This window comes from Cavia porcellus, unplaced genomic scaffold, assembly GCF_034190915.1.
Source record: "Cavia porcellus strain 051 isolate PalLab524CR breed Dunkin Hartley unplaced genomic scaffold, mCavPor4.1 scaffold_6, whole genome shotgun sequence".
In the NCBI taxonomy this organism is placed as follows: Eukaryota; Metazoa; Chordata; class Mammalia; order Rodentia; family Caviidae; genus Cavia; species Cavia porcellus.
In genome coordinates this window covers 82,251,281-82,271,908 of record NW_026947489.1, presented here as the reverse complement: position 1 = coordinate 82,271,908, position 20,628 = coordinate 82,251,281, and the positions used below count along the sequence as shown (strand labels likewise).

At 41.1% G+C, this 20,628-nt stretch overlaps 1 protein-coding gene across 4 annotated transcripts in view; it reads right to left on the bottom strand.

Moving 5' to 3' along the window:
- Positions 1 to 20,628, bottom strand: part of LOC100723911 (axin interactor, dorsalization-associated protein-like) — a 38,133-nt gene that overhangs the window by 11,102 nt on the left and 6,403 nt on the right. The window contains exons 2-4 of one of the 4 annotated variants that reach the window (XR_010048233.1): positions 5,815 to 5,921; positions 2,538 to 2,789; positions 2,300 to 2,431 (exon numbers count right to left, since the gene is read on the bottom strand). The gene's annotated coding sequence lies outside the window, so the exon portion shown is untranslated. The other 3 variants (XR_010048235.1, XR_010048234.1, XM_023563827.2) reach the window with 3 other exon arrangements.

Below are 20,628 nucleotides of genomic sequence, written 5' to 3'. Positions count from 1 at the left end.
GAGCTCCATCAGAGAAGCACAGCGCCCAGGGCTAGATCTGCCCTGTGCACACCCTGTGCAGTTAGCACAGTTAGCGAGCTGCTGCAGCGGGAGGACTTCTTATCTGGATGCTCCGAGCTATTACTCTAAGGACAGCACCCAGCAAAAGATCTCCCTGAGCAAGCTTTTAAGAAAAGATAAGAAAGGGCAAACAGTTCAGTCTTCAGGGTCATCCTGTGCAATGCTAAGCTTCCCAAATATTCCTTGGAAACAAAAGCAAAAGAAAAGTAGTAATTAAATTAAGAAGCCAAAATCCTACTGTAATTATTTTATCATTAAAAATGGAATGTAATACTTTTCTTTATAACCACCATACAACAAATACCCTAATTAGTGTTGTAATCTTTTATTTAATTCATCAATGTGTTTTCTTTCCTCAAAATAATCTTAAACACAGCTGCTAACCAAAGACAATAAATTATAGGATTCTACATACATGAGATGCCAGAATAGATGAATTAAATTAAGGATGGCCCAGGGCCAGGAATGGCAGGGGTGGGAAGGGGAGAAAGCAGTGACTGCTGTAGACACAAGGTTTCTTTTATATGATGAAAATGTCCTAAAATTCATGGTGGTGGTGGGTGCACATGTGTCAGGGTGCTGAGAAACACTGAAATGTACACTTTACATTGGTGAATTGCTTGCTGTGGACCAGCTGGGACCCCTGGAGATGGGCTGTCACCCAAGTCCAAGATCCTGAGGTTGGGCAGGTTCTGGGTCAGTGCCAATGGTCAAGGGAGTTAACTTGGACTCGAGTTCCAGCAGCTGGAGCTGCTCCAGGAAGGGGAACGAGAAGTCAGTGAACTTCCTGATGTAGTTGAAACTCAGCAAGAGGTTCCTGGTGGTGCTGGGGACTGGGAGGACCTGTTTAAGGTTGCAGAAATGAAACAAGGCTATCTGGCCATCAGAGGAGCACGACTGGACTCTGAGCACAGGGCTGGCTGCCAGCACCACACCTACCAGGAGGCCAAGTGGACCAACCATGGTCCTGTGGAGGAAGATGGGACAAGGCACTCAGCTCAAGTCAGTGCCCATGGGCCCAGAGCTTTGGGATCCCCTAGTCTCTGCTTTCCTGCAGGCCCTTTTGCCCCTCTGATCTGGTGAGTGGGCTTCAGGCAGAGGCTGCTGGGAAGACAAAGCTGTTACCGTCAGCCATGACACTTCATGCTGCAGTGTCTCCATGCTGGTCACCACTCCAGGGATCTAAAGGACACTGTGCCGGGCTAGGGATGTAGTTCAGCTGTGACAGCGCTTGCCCAGCATGCCTGGGTCCTATGTTCCATCCCTAGTACCACAAACAAGATGAAACAAAACCAACAGAACCTTACCTATTCTTTAAATTAACTGTCTTTGTTCATTCCTTCAAAATTTGCTGAGGAAAATTGCAGGAAGAGACAGAATGTTGCTTCCTCTCAGCCAGAGGGTCCCTTCCAGCCCCAAAAGCTCACCTGAGGACTGGCAAACACTCCACTGTCCCTGTCTCTGCCCTGGCCTCCAGACCGCCTCCAGGGGTCCCAGCTGGTCCACAGCCACCACAGGGAATTGGTGCACTCTGTGTGGCCTCTCCAGCACCTGACTGGGTCAGTGTCATGGGATGCACTGGGAGCCCTGCACAGGCTGATATCTGTGTGTGTGAGAGCCTGACAGTGGCCTGTCCACCCACCGACGTCCCCAGGGAAGCTGACCGATCTTGGTGTGGGTGTCTGCATAGTGTGAGTCACGGCAGAGCAAGTGTTGTGTGCATGTGTCCCAAGTACTGTGCGGGGTCCTGTGAGAACAGAGGGAGACTGCAGGGCCCCATCCTCAAATCTGCCACCATGCACCTCCTCCAGGCCTGCTGCTGGGGTTGCATTCCATTTGCCCACCTTCATGTTCCTGTACGGATCACCCATCTCTGGTTAGATGCAGCATCTCAGGCATCTCACAGGGCACATCTCGGGCGAGCTGAGGGAGCAGTGGTTGTTGACAGGGACAGGGCTCCTGAGGAGCATTTCTTCATCTACAGCCACTTAGGCCCATTGGGTCCTCATGGGGAGGGAACAGGCACACCCCAGGGGCAGGGGCCCTGGCGTCACAACAGCCCTGTGCCTTGAAGGGCCAGCCGGCATCACTCAGCACTAGGATGCCCTCCACTGTTCCCAAAGGCCAAGCACTTGATCCAGGGCCCCTCGGAAGTGGACTGGGCATCACCTGTGTGGTTACCCACTGGATCTTCAGGGGCGAACCTGCCTGTCAGGCTGGGAGACTCAACCTGGCTCACCTGGACTCTACACAGCATGTCTCCACACTCAGGGTCACGTTTCCGTGGCCAGGCTCTTCGGGAATCAGGAACAGGATTTCTTGGTCGCCTGGGTGACAGCCACTCATGTGCAAGCAAATTCATGGGGTTTTCCTTTCAGCATATTAGGGTAATTTAAAAGGTATTCGTTAAATATTACTTTATTTCACTGAAATCCAAATTTGCTCTTTCTAACCAATCGGTCTGAGTGCCCACCTACCTCTTTTTGTCTTCCAGTGTCACAGTACCAAGCACACACATGAAAATACACATCAGACCACAAAGCCTTTCCTTTTTCTCTCCCAGCTGGTGTATGGTATTGATTTATTCAGGATTCTGTGCAAGGCAGAAGGTGCTGTGCTGGTGGATTTCACATGGGGGTTGCTCAAACACCTGCTCTGGAGGGCCTCGCCTGATGCCGGGCACTCTGGGGCCAAGGCTCTTGTTCCCCACTCAGAGTTCTTACAGGGACCTGAAACAGAAACCAGGATTCCTCTGGATGCTACGTACTCTCCCCATACAACCTGTGATGGTTTCATTTGTGAGTGGCCACACTGCCCTGAGGGTGAGATTAAATGTACATCAGCCTCTTTAGCTGCCACATCAGCCACATTGTTTCCCCTGGTAATGGGATCATTCCTTTTCTGTGGGCCTTGCAATGTATTATGGCCACTTTCTCAGGTAGCCAAATTGCTGCCAACAGGTCTAGTATTTGGGGGGCATTTTTTATTTTATCTCCTGCTGAGGTCAATAGTCCTCTTGCCTGACAAACTGCCCCATGTACGTGAAGGGTTGCAAAAGCATATCTGCTATCGGTAGAGATGTTAATCTGCTTAACTTCAGCGAGCTTTAGGGCTTCTGTCAAGGCGCTGAGTTCAGCTCACTGAGCAGAAGTGCCAGAGTCCAGCCCCTTTGCCCACAAAATCTGGGTCTTGGAGGTCACTTCTGCCCCTGCAACTCATTTAGCTTGGTGCATGTAGCAGCTTCCATCCGAGAAGAGTGATGATACACCCTCTAAAGGTTGGTCAGTCAGGTCGGGTCTGAGGCTTTGGTAGCTGTCGATCATGGTGGCGCATTCATGATACGGGGCTGAAGAATCCTCATATGGCAACAGTGTGGCTGGACTCAGGGCTGCCAAAGACTTGAAGGCAATAGAGTCAGGATCTAAAAGTAATGCTTGGTAGTGCATTTGACAACCTTGCATTTGACAGCCATCAGTCAGGAGGTCAGATAAGAGTCTCAAGTGAGTGAGAGGTTACCACAGTGACCTTCTGGTCAAAGGTAAGCTTCTTAGCTTCCTTTATCAGCATAGCCACGGCAGCTATGATCTTTAAACATGGTGGCCAACTATCAGCCACTGCATCCAACCTTTCGGAGAAATAAGCTCTTGGTCTCTGCCATGGCTCCAGTTCTTGAGTTATTACTCCTTTTGCAATTCTTCTCAGTTCATCCACACACAGGAAAAATGTCTTATATATGTTAGGGAGTCCCAGTGTGTGGGCATCTGTTAAGGCCTGCCTCAATTGTTGGAAGGCTATCTCTTGCATTTCTGTCCATTCTAGTGGGCCTTGTGTTTGTCCCTTTAAAGAGTCATATAGCAGCTGGGCTATCTCAGCAAAGTTTAATATCCAGAGCCTACAATATCCCACTGCACCAGGAAACTTCCGGACTTGCTTCTTGGTCTTTCTTACTGGTGTTTGTAGGATAGCTCGAACCCTTTTACTTGAAAGGGTCCTCTTTCTACCTTGCAATTGACAGCCCAGGTAGGTCACTGTCGGCTGGCATATTTGGGCCTTTTTTGCTGATACCTTATATCCCAAATCATGTAAGTCACTAACAGAGCCCTGGTGGCCTCTTTGCAATCCTCAAAGGTTTTAGTGGCCACTAACAGGCCATCAACATATTGCAAAAGTATGACCTCTGGATGATCTTCTCCATACCCCATCAGGTCCCTAGCTAAGTCCTCATCAAATAATGTGGGAACATTTTTAAAACTTTGTGGTAAACGAGTCCAAGTCAATTGTCCAGTTATCCCAATCCCTGGATCAGTCCATTCAAAAAAAAAATGGGTTGACTTCCAGGGCCACCGGGAGGGTGAAGAAAGCATCTTTCAAGTCCAGGACAGAATACAAGATGTGATCTGGGCTCAGAAGACTCAGCAAAGTGTAGGGATGAGGGACAGTAGGATGCAGGGTGACCACTCACCTGTTGACTTCCTGGAGATCTTGCACTGGCCGGTAATCTTGGGTCCAACAACTTACAGACTGGGAGCAATGGTGTATTCCAGGGAGAGATGCAAGGTACAAGAATCTTATTATCCTTTAAACTAGCAATATGTTTTGCAATTCCTTGGCGGGCCTGTAAACTTATTGGATACTGTCTACGGCAGATGGCAGATACCTGGGTAACAACTCTATTACCAGAGGAACTTGGTTTATCGCCAGACCGGGAGAGTTATTTTCAGCCCAGACTCCTGGTATTTGCCTTTGCCACCCCTGTAGGACATTTCTGTCAGTCTCTGGAGTGGGATCATCTCCCAGTGGGAGATGATTTTCCCCTTCAGGAAGGAAGGCAAGTACCTTCATTTGTTCCCCAGGTGTTGTTCCCAGAGTCAGTTGTGGTGTCTCCGCCTGAAAACTCAATTGGACCTTTACCTTATGAAGGAGGTCTCTTCCTAGCAGTGGATCAAGGCATTCCGGAACCCATAGAAATTCATGCATAGTGGTCTTTTGCCCAGGGCGAGTTAACTGGACCACCACCTTCGGGTATGATTTTCACCCTCTGGTGGCGCCGACCATGTTTACTTTGTTATCAGTCAGAGTTCCCAACAGTTGAGTTAGAATAGAATAGTTGCGCCCCTGTCCACCAAGAAATTTACTGGTTTCCCCCCACTTGCAGAGTTATCCCGGGCTGGGGGGGGCACCTGAGCCCTGACACCCTCCTTGTTGTTTCAATAAGGTCTTCGCATCTCTCTCCATTTTGGCCTTTAATTTGGGGCAGTCCTTTCACCACTGCCTCATTTCTGTACAATAGGCACATTGAGTTTTCTCAAGCGGGGGGCGCTTTTTCTCCTTGTCTTCTGACTTCCCTTTTTGTTTCTGCTTGTTTCTTTTTTGCATAACAGTTCCAGCACCTTAGTGACTTTTTTATGATTTACCTCTTGCCAGTTCTCTCTGTTGTCAAATACACTATGTGCTAACTCTACCAAGTGACTTAGGGGAATTCCCTCAAGCCCCTCCAGTTTCTGTAATTTCTTTCTAATGTCTGGGGCTGACTGAAACACCAAGGCAATGGTATAGCCCTTGCCTTGTCATGCACAACCGGACCAATTGGAGTATAAAGCCTCTAGGCCTCCAGGAGGCGCTCCAGGAATGCAGAAGGGGATTCATCAGCCAATTGTCTTACCCCTGATACCTTGGACAAATTTGTGGGCTTCTTAGCTGCTCCATGGAGTGCTGCCAGAAACAGTTGGTGATATTGGGTCAAAGCCTCCTTACCCCTGCATGTGTTGGGATCCCAGACAGGATGGGATAAAGGAAACAAGCATCCAGTCGTTCCGGGTCAGCTCTGGTGGTCCCATTCAGGTCCAAGACACATTTTCGCCCTAGAACACAGATGCGAGTTCGCTCTTCAGAGGTGAAGAGGACCCTTAGAATCTGCTGACAGTCGTCCCAGGTGGGACGATGGGTGGAAAAAATAGACACAAATAGACTAATCAGGCTTTCAGGGACCTTGTAGAATGGGGGGTTTTGGCCCTTCCAATTGAACAGGTCAGAAATTGCAAAAGGGGTACAGAAAAAGATCGAGTCCACAGGATCCCTAGGGTTGGGAACCTCCCCAAGTGGGCAGAACACTGACTCCTCCATAAAGTAGTCAGGTGAATTTGGCTGTTGCCTACTCCGGGTCCAGACTGGACTGTGGGGTGGGAGGAAGTGTCAGGTGAGCGGTCCCCAGAAAGGGGATACGGGGGAGGAAGGAGCACATCTTCCAGAGGGTCCTCCTCAGAGTGTAAGACTGGAGCAGAGGGCTGGGAATCAGAGGCAGGCGATATTGGTTTCGTTTTTAACGCTGCCACCACCTCCACTCATGGGGAACGATGATGAATCCACGGTGGGGAATCGTAGATGACATCTATCCAAATCTGAATGTAAACAATCTGGTCTTGTTGAGAAGGAGGTCCAAATACATACCAACGGATGGCCTGAGCTGTTTCTATGTTAAATGACCCCGTTGGGGGCCAAATAACATTTGTCCCTACCAGCCATTCCTGAGGAACAAAAACCATTAACTCCCCTTGAAAATGAGCTCCCATAATCTCTTTTTTTAAAATTTTATTTAAGAGAAAAAAGAGAAAAACACAAAACAATACAAAGCGGTATAAGGGTGCACGTAATACAGAACTACAAAAAAAAAAAAAACAGTAAGAAATCACCTCTTAATAGATTACATATTATCAACTTAGAAATAGTTGCTCAAATCACAGTATCAAAGAATACAAAGTGGACATTCAGACAGAGAGACTGCAAACAGCTGTGTTCAATGATCCAAAAACATTAATATAGTCAGCTATTTAACACCCCTAAACACACTTGCTGTTATATCCATTAGAGCTCTTTCCCCCCCCCCTCTCCTTTTTACAACAAAATTTACACATTGTGGATTTTATTACTCCTTAGTTCTTGTTACTTTTTTGGGGGAAGAGAATAAAGTCAAATATGGCAAAACAAAGCTGTCAGTCAAAACCAAGGATAGACATAGCACATGATGTAAAACAGAGTACAAGGTTATCAACAATGGTTATCAACGTTGTCTCTTGTTTCCTTAAAAAGAATTGTCTATCTCATTAGATATTATAAAGTGGGACAGGGGACTCTGGATTTCTGTGCCCAGACTGCTGGAGTTCCCTCAGGCTTCCAGGTGCAGTGAAGGAGAGAGGTGGGTTTGAGGCTTCCACATCAGCCTCCCCATTCCCGGCTTCATTTGGAGACCTGCTGAGCTCCCGATAGGTGGGCTGGCCCACACTACCAGCCTAGCCCAGCCTGTTTAGCTGCCGCGCCTGGCCATAGGTCTGCAGAGGAGGAGCTGGGCAGATCTGGGGTGCCCTCACTGGCCTCTCTGCGTGTCTGGAGGACTCTGGATTTCTGCGCCCAGACCGCTGGAGTTCCCTCAGGCTTCCAGGTGCAGTGAAGGAGAGAGGTGGGTTTGAGGCTTCCACATCAGCCTCCCCATTCCCGGCTTCATTTGGAGACCTGCTGAGCTCCCGATAGGTGGGCTGGCCCACACTACCAACCTAGCCCAGCCTGTTTAGCTGCCGCGCCTGGCCATAGGTCTGCAGAGGAGGAGCTGGGAAGATCTGGGGTGCCCTCACTGGCCTCTCTGCATGTCTGGAGGACTCTGGATATCTCTGCAACCAGGGAGGGTCCACAGGTTCCTGAAGCACTGCGGCCTGTGGTGAGTACCCTAACCCGGCTGCGATTGAAGAACTGTGGAGCTTCCAAGGGGCAGGTGGGCGCACAGTGTCCCTGAGGCCCAGCTTGTCTGGAACTGCGGAGTTCTGAGCAGGCAGAGGAGGGCCACTGGTTCTGTAGGCCTAATGGCTTGGAGTAGCGCGGCGCCAGAGTCCCAGTAGCTCCAAACATAGAAGGGGATTTTCAACAGATCCTGAGGAAGCTTTCAAGTAACACTTGAAACACAGAAATATAGGAAAATGACAAAACGAAAGACCAAATTACAACCTCAAACCTCCAGCCCATCTCAAGAAACCCTAGGAGCGATGTATATAGAAGAAAATATATCCCATCCACCTCATATATCGGACACAATAGCCACTGAAATTGACAAGCAAATCCAGGAAGCTTTAAAGAAATTCAAACTCGAAATAATCTCCCAGATAAAAGAAGAAATGATAAAAGAAATGAAAGAGATTCTAAATATATCTAAAGAAAACACAGATAAAAAATTGGAGGAACTAAACAAAAAGATAGAATCCCTAGACGAACAATATAAGAAACAAACAAAATACATAATGCAGATGCACAGAGATATACAGGAAATAAAAAACTCCACTGAAAGTTGTAAAAACCGCCTTAATGAAAGTGAAGATAGAATTTCAGACCTTGAAGACAGGATTGCAGCTAGTGAACAGGAAAGGAAAGATCTTTTGAAAATAACAAGGAACCAGGAAACAACAATTCAACAACTGCAAGACGATGCAAAGAAGAATAACATAAGAATGATAGGGATTAATGAAAGAGAGGGAGACAACATGAAGGATGTCAAGAGGATATTTAGAGAAGTAATAGCTGAAAATTTCCCAAGCATGAGATCAGAAAAGGACATCAGGATCAGTGAAGCATATAGAACTCCAAACAGTCATAACCAAAATAAAACTACACCCAGACATATAATAGTCACCATCCCAGAAATCCAACACAAGAATAGATTATTAAAAGCTGTCAGAGAGAAAAGACAAATACTTATAAAGGAAAACCTATCAGAATCACAGCAGACTTCTCAGCACAAACAATAAAGTCAAGAAGAGCATGGAGTGAAGTATTCCAGATCCTAAAGCAAAATGATTTCCAACCAAGACTGATATATCCTGCAAAACTATCATTCAAAATAGATGGTGCAATACGATACTTCCATGACAAAGAACAGCTGAAGAACTTCATGAACACCAAACCAACCCTGCAAAAAATATTGAAAGACAGTTTAGATACACAAAGGGAAAAACCACTAAGCAAAGCAAATAATTAAACAGAACCGAAAGATAAAGATGCAACAGCAGAGAGATAACATTCCTACAATTAACCAGCATTTAACAGTAATAACCATTAATGTAAATGGTCTCAATGCACCAATCAAAAGAAACAGACTAGCAGAATGGATCAAGAAACAAAATCCAACCATATGCTGTTTACAGAAAACCCATCTGACCCAGAAGGATACTCACAGACTGAAAGTCAAAGGATGGAAAACAATTCTTCATGCAGCAGGAATCCAAAAAAAGGCAGGAGTAGCCATTCTGTTTGCAGACAACGTGAACTTTAAACCAACAATGACCATAAAGGACAAAGAAGGTCACTACATACTCGTGAGGGGAAAACTCCAAGAGGAAGAGATAACTATCTTAAATATATACGCACCAAACTCCAGAGCACCCAGTTATATAAAACAATTATTAACAGAAATGAAAACTCAAATTATCAGTAACACAATTGTAACAGGAGACCTTAATACACCACTGACACCAAGGGACAGATCAACCAGACAGAAAATGAGCAAAGAAATAACAGAACTGAATCACACCTGTGAACAAATGGGTTTGATAGACATATACAGAATGTTCCACCCAACAACATCAGAATACACATTCTTCTCAGCAGTACATGGATCATTTTCTAAAATAGACCATATATTAGCTCACAGAACATATTTAAGCAAATGCAAAAGAGTTGAAATCATCCCTTGCATATTATCGGATCATAGCGCTCTGAAATTAGAAATTAATGACAAAGGATACTGCAAAAATTCCGCAAACACATGGAAACTAAATAACACACTCTTGAGTAATCAGTGGGTCACAGAAGAAATTAAAGAAGAAATTAAACAATACCTAAAAGAAAATGAAAATGCAGATACAACTTACCGGAATCTGTGGGATGCAATGAAAGCCGTTCTGAGAGGAAAATTTATTGCACTGAGTTCCCACATCAGGAAAACAGAACGAATACAAATAAATAACTTGATGCTACACCTCAAACAGCTAGAAAAAGAAGAGCAAGTCAAGCCCAAAGCCAAAAGAAGAGAGGAAATTATAAAAATCAGAGCAGAAATCAATGCAATAGAGACTAAGAAAACAATCCAAAGAATCAACGAATCAAAGAGTTGGTTCTTTGAAAGAATAAATAAAATCGATAAGCCCCTAGCCAACCTTATTAAAAAAAGGAAAGAAAAAGCTCAAATTCATGCAATAAGAAATGAAAAAGGAGAAATCACTACAGACCCAATAGAAATACAGAGGATCATCAACACCTATTTCGTAAACCTCTACTCTCAAAAGTTTGATAACACAGAAGAAATAGACAGATTCTTAGAAGCATATGAAGTACCAAAGCTAGATCAAGAGGATATAAAACTGTTGAATAACCCAATCTCTGCTAATGAAATTGAGAATGTAATTGGGTCCTTGCCCACCAAGAAGAGCCCAGGCCCAGATGGATTCACTGCAGAATTCTACAAGAAATATAAAGAAGACCTAATGCCGACACTCCTCAAACTATTCAATGAAATTGAAAGGGAAGCAATCCTTCCTAAGTCATTCCTGGAAGCAAATATTACTCTAGTACCAAAACCTGAGAAAGACCCAACTATAAAAGAGAACTATAGACCGATCTCCCTAATGAACACAGATGCAAAAATCCTCAATAAAATATTGGCAAATAGGATCCAGCAAATCATCAAGAAGATTATACACCATGACCAGGTGGGATTCATCCCAGGAATGCAAGGATGGTTCAACATACGCAAATCAATAAATGTAATCCACCATATCAATAAAGCCAAAAATAAGAATCACATGATCATCTCTATAGATGCAGAAAAAGCCTTCGATAAGGTCCAACACTTATTCATGATAAGAACTTTACAGAAAATTGGAATAAATGGTCTTTACCTCAATATAACAAAGGCCATTTATGACAAACCAACAGCCAGCATCATACTAAATGGCCAAAAATTGAAAGCCTTTACTTTAAAGTCGGGTGCAAGACAAGGATGTCCTTTATCACCACTGCTATTTAATATAGTACTGGAAGTACTAGCCAGAGCAATTAGGCAAGAAAGAGAAATAAAAGGGGTAAAGATAGGAAAAGAAGAAGTTAAATTATCATTGTTTGCAGATGACATGATACTCTGCATAGAAGACCCCCTAAACTCCATTGAAATACTCTTAGATACAATAAATAAATTCAGCAATGTGGCTGGATACAAAATCAATACTCAGAAATCAATAGCATTCCTATACACGAACAACAAAATTACAGAGAGGGAAATAAGAGAAACTGGACTATTCACATTAGCAAGCAAAAAAATGAAATATTTAGGAATTACTCTTACGAAAGAAGTGAAAGACTTATACAGTGAAAATTATAATACACTGAAAAAGGAAATTGAAGATGATCTCAGAAAATGGAAAGACATCCCTTGCTCATGGATAGGAAGAACAAACATTGTGAAAATGGCCATTCTCCCAAAACTGTTATACAGATTCAATGCAATCCCAATAGAAATACCATCAACATACCTTATAGATCTAGAGAAATCACTCCTAAATTTCATCTGGAACCAGAAGAGACCTAGAATCGCAAAGGCAATTCTAAGCAGCAAAGACAAAGCAGGAGGCATCACAATCCCTGACTTGAAATTATTCTACAAAGCAACAGTAGTAAAATCAACATGGTATTGGAATCAACACAGAGCTGAAGATCAGTGGAATAGATTAGAAGATACAACCACAACTACGAACACACTCAACCACCTTATTTTTGATAAAGGAGCCAAGCAGGTTCACTGGAAGAACGACAGTCTCTTTAATAAATGGTGCTGGAAAAACTGGCTCTCCATTTGCTGAAAACTAAAGCTAGACCCATGTCTATCATCATGTACTAAATTAAAATCTAAATGGGTCAAAGATCTGAATATTAAAACAGAAACACTAAATCTATTGGAAGACAAAATAGGTAGAAACCTTGGAGACATAGGAGTAGGTAAAGAATTCATGAACAGGACTCAAACCGCACGGGAAATACTTCCCAGAATCAATAACTGGGACCACTTCTTATTAAAAAGTTTCTGCATGTCAAAAGAAATCTCCAGCATAGTGAAAAGAAAACCCACAAACTGGGAAAAGATTTTAGTGAACTGTCTCTCAGACAAGGGCCTCTTGTCTAAAACATACAAAGAATTAAAGAAACTCAGACCTCCGAAATTCAAAGATCCAATCCAAAAATGGGCATCTGAGATGAATATGCAATTCTCAGATGAAGAAATGCAAATGGAAAATAAATACATGAAAAAATGCTCATCATCATTGGTCATTAGAGAAATGCAAATTAAAACCACACTGAGATACCATCTCACTCCTGAAAGAATGGCCAGGATCAAGAAAACCGACAACAAATGCTGGAGAGGCTGTGGGGAAAAAGGAACTCTCCTGCACTGCTGGTGGGAGTGTAGACTGGTACAGCCTTTGTGGAGATCTGTCTGGAGATTTCTCAAAAAGTTGGGACTGGAAATCCCATTTATTCCAGCTATTCCACTTCTAGGCATATTCCCAGAAGAACTGAAAGCATCATACCACAGTGATTTATGTGCACCTATGTTTATAGCAGCACAATTTGTAATCGCCAGATCTTGGAAACAACCCAAGTGCCCATCAACTGAGGAATGGATAAAAAAGTTGTGGTATTTCTATACAATGGAGTATTATTCAGCTATAAAGAAGGATCACATTGAGATATTTATCAATAAATGGGCGCAGCTTGAGACCATACTCATAAGTGAAATAAATCAATCTCGCATGTGTGAATACCGAATAGTTTCCCTAATGTAAGTAATGATTCAAATATATAAAAATATGTGGTAATCATGATTCCCCATTAGGTGGCCTTGAAGCCTTATAAAGTTTTCACTCATTAATTAGAAAGGCTTTATTCTGGGCTTCTTGATATGAAAATATTTGAAGCTAGAGTATATGAAGTTTTACCCAAATATTTCAAGGAAAAAGACACTATGGTAACTACTATTAAGTCAGGTTATAAGGTGGTGAAGTACTAGGTTATTGAAACAGTCATGCTGTGACCTCTATTGTTATATTGTTATGTCCTGTTTTATCTCAATCTCCCCCTTATTGTTTCAAAAAAAATTATTTAGTCATTTCTTATGTTTGTCTTAATTAAAGAAAAAATTCAAAAAAATTAGGATATATAAATAGTAACTCTTTTCGATTTCCTATTAACTTGTTTTGAAGTCCTGTAATACTCCCCCGATCTTGTTTTGACTGATTAGACTCTGTTCCATTCTATATGATAGTATCAAGTTTGAAGACATAGGCAACTACTTTGAAGACAATAAGATTCACTAAGATACCCATTCTGGTTTGACTATTGTCTTCTTTGGAAGTCCTGTAATGTTTACAATGCCTAAGTTTTATTGGTCTTGTTCTCTACTGTTTTGTCCAACTTTATAATATCTAATAAGATAGACAATTCTTTTTAAGGAAACAAGGGACAACGTTGATAACCATTGTTGATAAACTTGTACTCTGTTCTACACCATGTGCTATGTCTATCCTTGGTATTGACTGACAGCTTTGTTTTGCCATATTTGACTGTATTCTTCCCCCCCCCCCCAAAGAAAGTAATAAGCACTAAGGAGTAATAAATTCCAAGATGTGTAAATTTTGTTGTAAAAAAGAGAGGGAAAAAAAAAAAAAAGAAAAAGAGCTCTAACGGATATAACAGCAAGTGTGTTTGGGGGTGTTAAATAGCTGACTTTATCAATGTTTTTGGAACATTGAACACAGCTGTTTGCAGTCTCCCTGTTTGAATGTCCACCTTGTGTTCTTTGATACTGTGATTTGAGGAACTATTTTCAAGAAAATAGTGTGTAATCTACTAGCAGGTAATTTCTTACTGTTATGGTTTTTTGTTTTGTTTTGTTTTGTTTTGTAGTTCTGTATTGCGTGTACCCTTACGCCGCTTTGGTTTGTTTTGTGTTTTTCTCTTTTTCCTCTTAAATAAAAAAAAAAATAAAGTGGGACAAAACAGTAGAGAACAAGACCAATAAAACTTAGGCATTGTAAACATTACAGGACTTCCAAAGGAGACAATAGTCAAACCAGAATGGGCATCTTAGTGAATCTTATTGCCTTCAAAGTAGTTGCCTGTACCCTCAAACTTGATACTATCATACAGAATGGAACAGAGTCTAATCAGTCAAAACAAGATCGGGGGAGTATTACAGGACTTCAAAACAAGTTAATAGGAAATCAAAAAGAGTTACTGTTATATATCCTAATTTTTTAAATTTTTTAAATTTTTCCCCTTAATTAAGACAAACATAAGAAATAACTAAATAATTTTTTTAAAGAATAAGGGAGAGATTGAGATAAAACAGGACATAACAATATAACAATACAGGTCAAAGCATGACTGTTTCAGCAACCTAGTGCTTCACCATCAAATAACCCAACTTACTAGTAGTTACCATAGTGTCTGTCTTTTTCCTTGAAATATTCGGATAAAACTTCATATACTGTAGCTTCAAATATTTCCATATTAAGAAGCCCAGAATAAAGCCTTTCTAATTAATAAGTGAAAACTTTATAAGGCTTCAAGGCCACATAATGGGGAATCATGATTACCACATATTTTTATATATTTGAATCATTACTTACATTAGGGAAACTATTCGGTATTCACACATGCAAGATTGATTTATTTCACTTATGAGTATGGTCTCAAGCTGCGCCCATTTATTGATAAATATCTCAATGTGATCCTTCTTTATAGCTGAATAATACTCCATTGTATAGAAATACCACAACTTTTTTATCCATTCCTCAGTTGATGGACACTTGGGTTGTTTCCAAGATCTGGCGATTACAAATTGTGCTGCTATAAACATAGGTGCACATATATCACTGTGGTATGATGCTTTCAGTTCTTCTGGGAATATGCCTAGAAGTGGAATAGCTGGAATAAATGGGATTTCCAATCCCAACTTTTTGAGAAATCTCCAGACAGATCTCCACAAAGGCTGTACCAGTCTACACTCCCACTAAAAGTGCAGGAGAGTTCCTTTTCCCCCATAGCCTTTCCAGCATTTGTTGTTGTTGGTTTTCTTGATCCTGGCCATTCTTTCAGGAGTGAGATGGTATCTCAGTGTGGTTTTAATTTGCATTTCTCTAATGACCAATGATGATGAGCATTTTTTCATGTATTTATTTTCCATTTGCATTTCTTCATCTGAGAATTGCGTATTCATCTCAGATGCCCATTTTTGGATTGGATCTTTGAATTTTGGAGGTCCGAGTTTTTTTAATTCTTTATATATTTTAGACAAGAGTCCCTTGTCTGAGAGAGAGTTCACTAAAATCTTTTACCAGTTTGTGGGTTTTCTTTTCACTATGCTGGAGATTTCTTTTGACATGCAGAAACTTTTTAATAAGAAGTGGTCCCAATATTGATTCTGGGAAGTATTTCCTGTACGGTTTGAGTCCTGTTCATGAATTCTCTACCTACTCCTATGTCTCCATGGTTTCTACCTAATTTGTCTTCCAATAGATTTAGTGTTTCTGTTTTAATATTCAGATTTTTGACCCATTTAGATTTTAATTTAGTACATGATGATAGACATGGGTCTAGCTTTAGTTTTCAGCAAATGGAGAGCCAGTTTTTCCAGCACCATTTATTAAAGAGACTGTCATTCTTCCAGTGAACCTGCTTGGCTCCTTTATCAAAGACAAGGTGGTTGAGTGTGGTTGTAGTTGTGGTTGTATCTTCTAATCTATTCCACTGATCTTCAGCTCTGTGTTGATTCCAATACCATGTTGATTTTACTACTGTTGTTTTGTAGTATAACTTCAAGTCAGGGATTGTGATGCCTCCTGCTTTGTCTTTGCTGCTTAGAATTGCCTTTGCAATTCTAGGTCTCTTCTGGTTCCAGATGAAATTTAGGAGTGATTTCTCTAGATCTATAAGGTATGTTGATGGTATTTCTATTGGGATTGCATTGAATCCGTATAACAGTTTTGGGAGAATGGCCATCTTCACAATGTTTGTACTTCCTATCCATGAGCAAGGGATGTCTTTCCATTTTCTGAGATCATCCTCAATTTCCTTTTTCAGTGCATTATAATTTTCACTGTATAAGTCTTTCACCTCTTTAGTAAGAGTAATTCGTAAATATTTCATTTTTTTGCTTGCTAATGTGAATAGTCCAGTTTCTCTTATTTCCCTCTCTGTGATTTTGTTGTTCGTGTATAGGAATGCTATTGATTTCTGAGTATTGATTTTGTATCCAGCCACATTACTGAATTTTTGATTGTATCTAAGAGTCTTTCAATGGAGTTTAGGGGGCCTTCTATGTAGAGTATCATGTCATCTGCAAACAATGATAATTTAACTTCTTCTTTTCCTGTCTTTACCCCTTTTATTTCTCTTTCTTGCCTAATTGCTCTGGCTAGTACTTCCAGTACTATATTAAATAGGAGTGGTGATAAAGGACATCCTTGTCTTGTGCCTGATTTTAAAGTAAAGACTTTCAATTTTTGGCCATTTATTATGATGCTGGCTGTTGGTTTGTCATAAATGGCCTCTATTATATTGAGGTAAAGACCATTTATTCCAATTTTCTGTAAAGTTCTTATCATGAATAAATGTTGGACCTTATCGAAGGCTTTTTCTACATCTATAGAAATGATCATGTGATTCTTATTTTTGGCTTTATTGATATGGTGGATTACATTTATTGATTTGTGTATGTTGAACCATCCTTGCATTCCTGGGATGAATCCCACTTGGTCATGGTGTATAATCTTCTTGATGATTTGCTGGATCCTATTTGCCAATATTTCATTGAGAATTTTTGCATCTGTGTTCATTAGGGAGATCGGTCTATAGTTCTCTTTTTTAGTTGGGTCTTTCTCAGGTTTTGGTACTAGAGTAATATTTGCTTCCAGGAATGACTTAGGAAGGATTGCTTCCCTTTCAATTTCATTGAATAGTTTGAGGAGTGTCGGCATTAGGTCTTCTTGGTATTTCTTGTAGAATTCTGCAGTGAATCCATCTGGGCCTGGACTCTTCTTGGTGGGTAAGGACTTAATTACATTTTCAATTTCATTTACAGAGATTGGAGTATTCAACAGTTTTACATCCTCTTGATCTAGCTTTGGTACTTCATATGCTTCTAAGAATCTGTCTATTTCTTCTGTGTTATCAAACTTTTGAGAGTAGAGGTTTTGAAAATAGGTGTTGATGATCTTCTGTATTTCTATTGGGTCTGTAGTGATTTCACCTTTTTCATTTCTTATTGCATGAATTTGAAATTTTTCTTCCCTTTTTTAAATAAGGGTGGCTAGGGGCTTATCGATTTTATTTATTCTTTCAAAGAACCAACTCTTTGATTCATTGATTCTTTGGATTGTTTTCTTAGTCTCTATTGCATTGATTTCTGCCCTGATTTTTATAATTTCCTCTCTTCTTTTGGCTTTGGGCTTGACTTGCTCTTCTTTTTCTAGCTGTTTGAGGTGTAGCATCAAGTTATTTATTTGTATTCGTTCTGCTTTCCTGATGTGGGAACTCAGTGCAATAAATTTTCCTCTCAGGACGGCTTTCATTGCACCCCACAGATTCCGCTAAGTTGTATCTGCATTTTCATTTTCTTTTAGGTATTGTTTAATTTCTTCTTTAATTTCTTCTGTGACCCACTGATTACTCAAGAGTGTGTTATTCAGTTTCCATGTGTTTGTGGGATTTTTGCAGTATCTTTTATCATTAATTTATAATTTCAGAGCGCTATGATCCGATAAAATGCAAGGGATGATTTTAACTCTTATGCATTTGTTTAAATATGTTCTGTGAGCCAATGTATGGTCTATTTTGGAGAATGATCCATGTACTGCTGAGAAGAATGTGTATTCTGATGTTGTTGGGTGGAACATTCTGTATATGTCTATCAAACCCATTTGTTCACAGGTGTGATTCAGTTCTGTTATTTCTTTGCTCATTTTCGGTCTGGTTGATCTGTCCCTTGGTGTCAATGGCATATTAAGGTCTCCTGTTACAATTGTTTTACTGATAATTTGAGTTTTCATTTCTGTTAATAATTGTTTTATATAACTGGGTGCTCTGGAGTTTGGTGCGTATATATTTAAGATAGTTATCTCTTCCTCTTGGAGTTTTCCCCTCACGAGTATGTAATGACCTTCTTTGTCCTTTATGGTCATTGTTGGTTTAAAGTTCACGTTGTCTGCAAACAGAATGGCTATTCCTGCCTTTTTTTGGATTCCTGCTGCATGAAGAATTGTTTTCCATCCTTTGACTTTCAGTCTGTGAGCATCCTTCTGGGTTAGATGGGTTTTCTGTAAACAGCATATGGTTGGATTTTGTTTCTTCATCCATTCTGCTTGTCAGTTTCTTTTGATTGGTGCATTGAGACCATTTACATTAATGGTTATTACTGTTAAATGCTGGTTTATTGTAGGAATGTTATCTCTCTGCTGTTGCATTTTATCTTTCTGTTCTGTTTAATTATTTGCTTTGCTTAGTGGTTTTTTCCTTTGTGTACCTACACTGTCTTTCAATATTTTTTGCAGGGTTGGTTTGGTGTTCATGAAGTTCTTCAGCTGTTCTTTGTCATGGAAGTATTGTATTTCACCATCTATTTTGAATGATAGTTTTGCAGGATATATCAGTCTTGGTTGGAAATCATTTTGCTTTAGGATCTGGAATACTTCACTCCATGCTCTTCTTGACTTTATTGTTTGTGATGAGAAGTCTGCTGTGATTCTGATAGGTTTTCCTTTATAAGTGATCTGTCTTTTCTCTCTGACAGCTTTTAATAACCTATTCTTGTATTAGATTTCTGGGATGGTGATTATTATATGTCTGGGTGTAGTTTTATTTTGGTTATGACTATTTGGAGTTCTACATGCTTCACTGATCCTGATGTCAGTTTCTGATCTCATGCTTGGGAAATTTTCAGCTATTACTTCTCTAAATATCCTCTTGACATCCTTTATGTTGTCTCCTTCTTTTTCATTAATCTCTATCATTCTTATGTTATTCTTCTTTGCATCATCCTGAAGTTGTTGAATTGTTGTTTCCTGATTCCTTGTTATTTTTAAAAGATTTTTCCTTTCCTGTTCACTAGCTGCAATCCTGTCTTCAAGGTCTGAAATTCTATCTTCACTTTCATTAAGGCAGTTTGTACAACTTTCAGTGGAATTTTTTATTTCCTGTATATCTCTGTGCATCTGCATTATGTATTTTGTTTGCTTCTTATATTGCTCGTCTAGGGATTCTATCTTTTTGCTTAGTTCCTCCAATTTTTTATCTGTGTTTTCTTTAGATATATTCAGACTCTCTTTCATTTCTTTTATCATTTCTTCTTTTATCTGGGAGATTATTTCGAGTTTGAATTTCTTTAAAGTTTCCTGGAGTTGCTTGTCAATTTCAGTATCTATTGTGTCCGATATTTGAGGTGGATGGCATATATTTTCTTCTATATACATTGCTCCTAACGTTTCTTCAGATGGGCTGGAGGTTTGAGGTTGTAATTTGGTCTTTTGTTTTGTCATTTTCCTATATTTCTGTGTTTCAAGTGTTATTTGAAAGCTTCCTCAGGATCTGTTGAAAATCCCCTTCTATGTTTGCAGCTACTGAGACTCCGGCACCACGCTACCCCAAGCCATTGGGCCTGGAGAACCAATGGCCCTCCTCTGCCTGCTGAGAACTCCACAATTCCTGACAAGCTGGGCCTCAGGGACACTGTGTGCCCACCTGCCCCTTGGAAGCTCCACAGCTCTTCAATCGCACCCGTGTTAGGGTACTCACCACAGGCCGCGGTGCCTCAGGAACCTGTGATACCTGTCTGCTTGCAGAGATATCCACAGTCCTCCAGACACACGGAGAGGCTGATATAGGCACCCCAGATCCTCCCAGCTCCTGCTCTGCACACTGATGGCTAGGCGCGGCAGCGAAACAGGCTGGGCTCCGGGGATAGAGTGGGCCCGCCTACCCGTCGAAACTCAGCAGTTCTCCAAGTGCAGCCGGGATGGGGAGGGGGATGTAGAGGCCTCAAACCCACCTCTCCCCTTCACTGCACCTGGAAGCCTGGAGGGACCCAAACAGTCTGGCCCGAGATATCCATAGTCATCCAGACACACGGAGAGGCCAATGCAGGCACCCCAGATCCGCACAGCTCCTCCTCTGCCCTTCCAGAATCTCTTTCAGCCGGTTTCTTTTTTTTTTTTTTTGAAAGTATACAACAGAACAAGTCAGAATAAAGCCAACTAATATTGTATAGTGAAATTGGTACAAAACTTCACAGCAGGTTACCGGGATAACAATAATAAGTATCATCGTATATTTTGTTATCTTTATAATAGTTGTTCTTTCAATCACATATATCAAAATGAGATGAAATATAGAACACTATAGAACTTATCAAAATAGAATGTTGAATAGAGCAGTACCATTAATCAGAAGAGACCGAAACAGTAATAAAAATATTTGCCTTCAAGG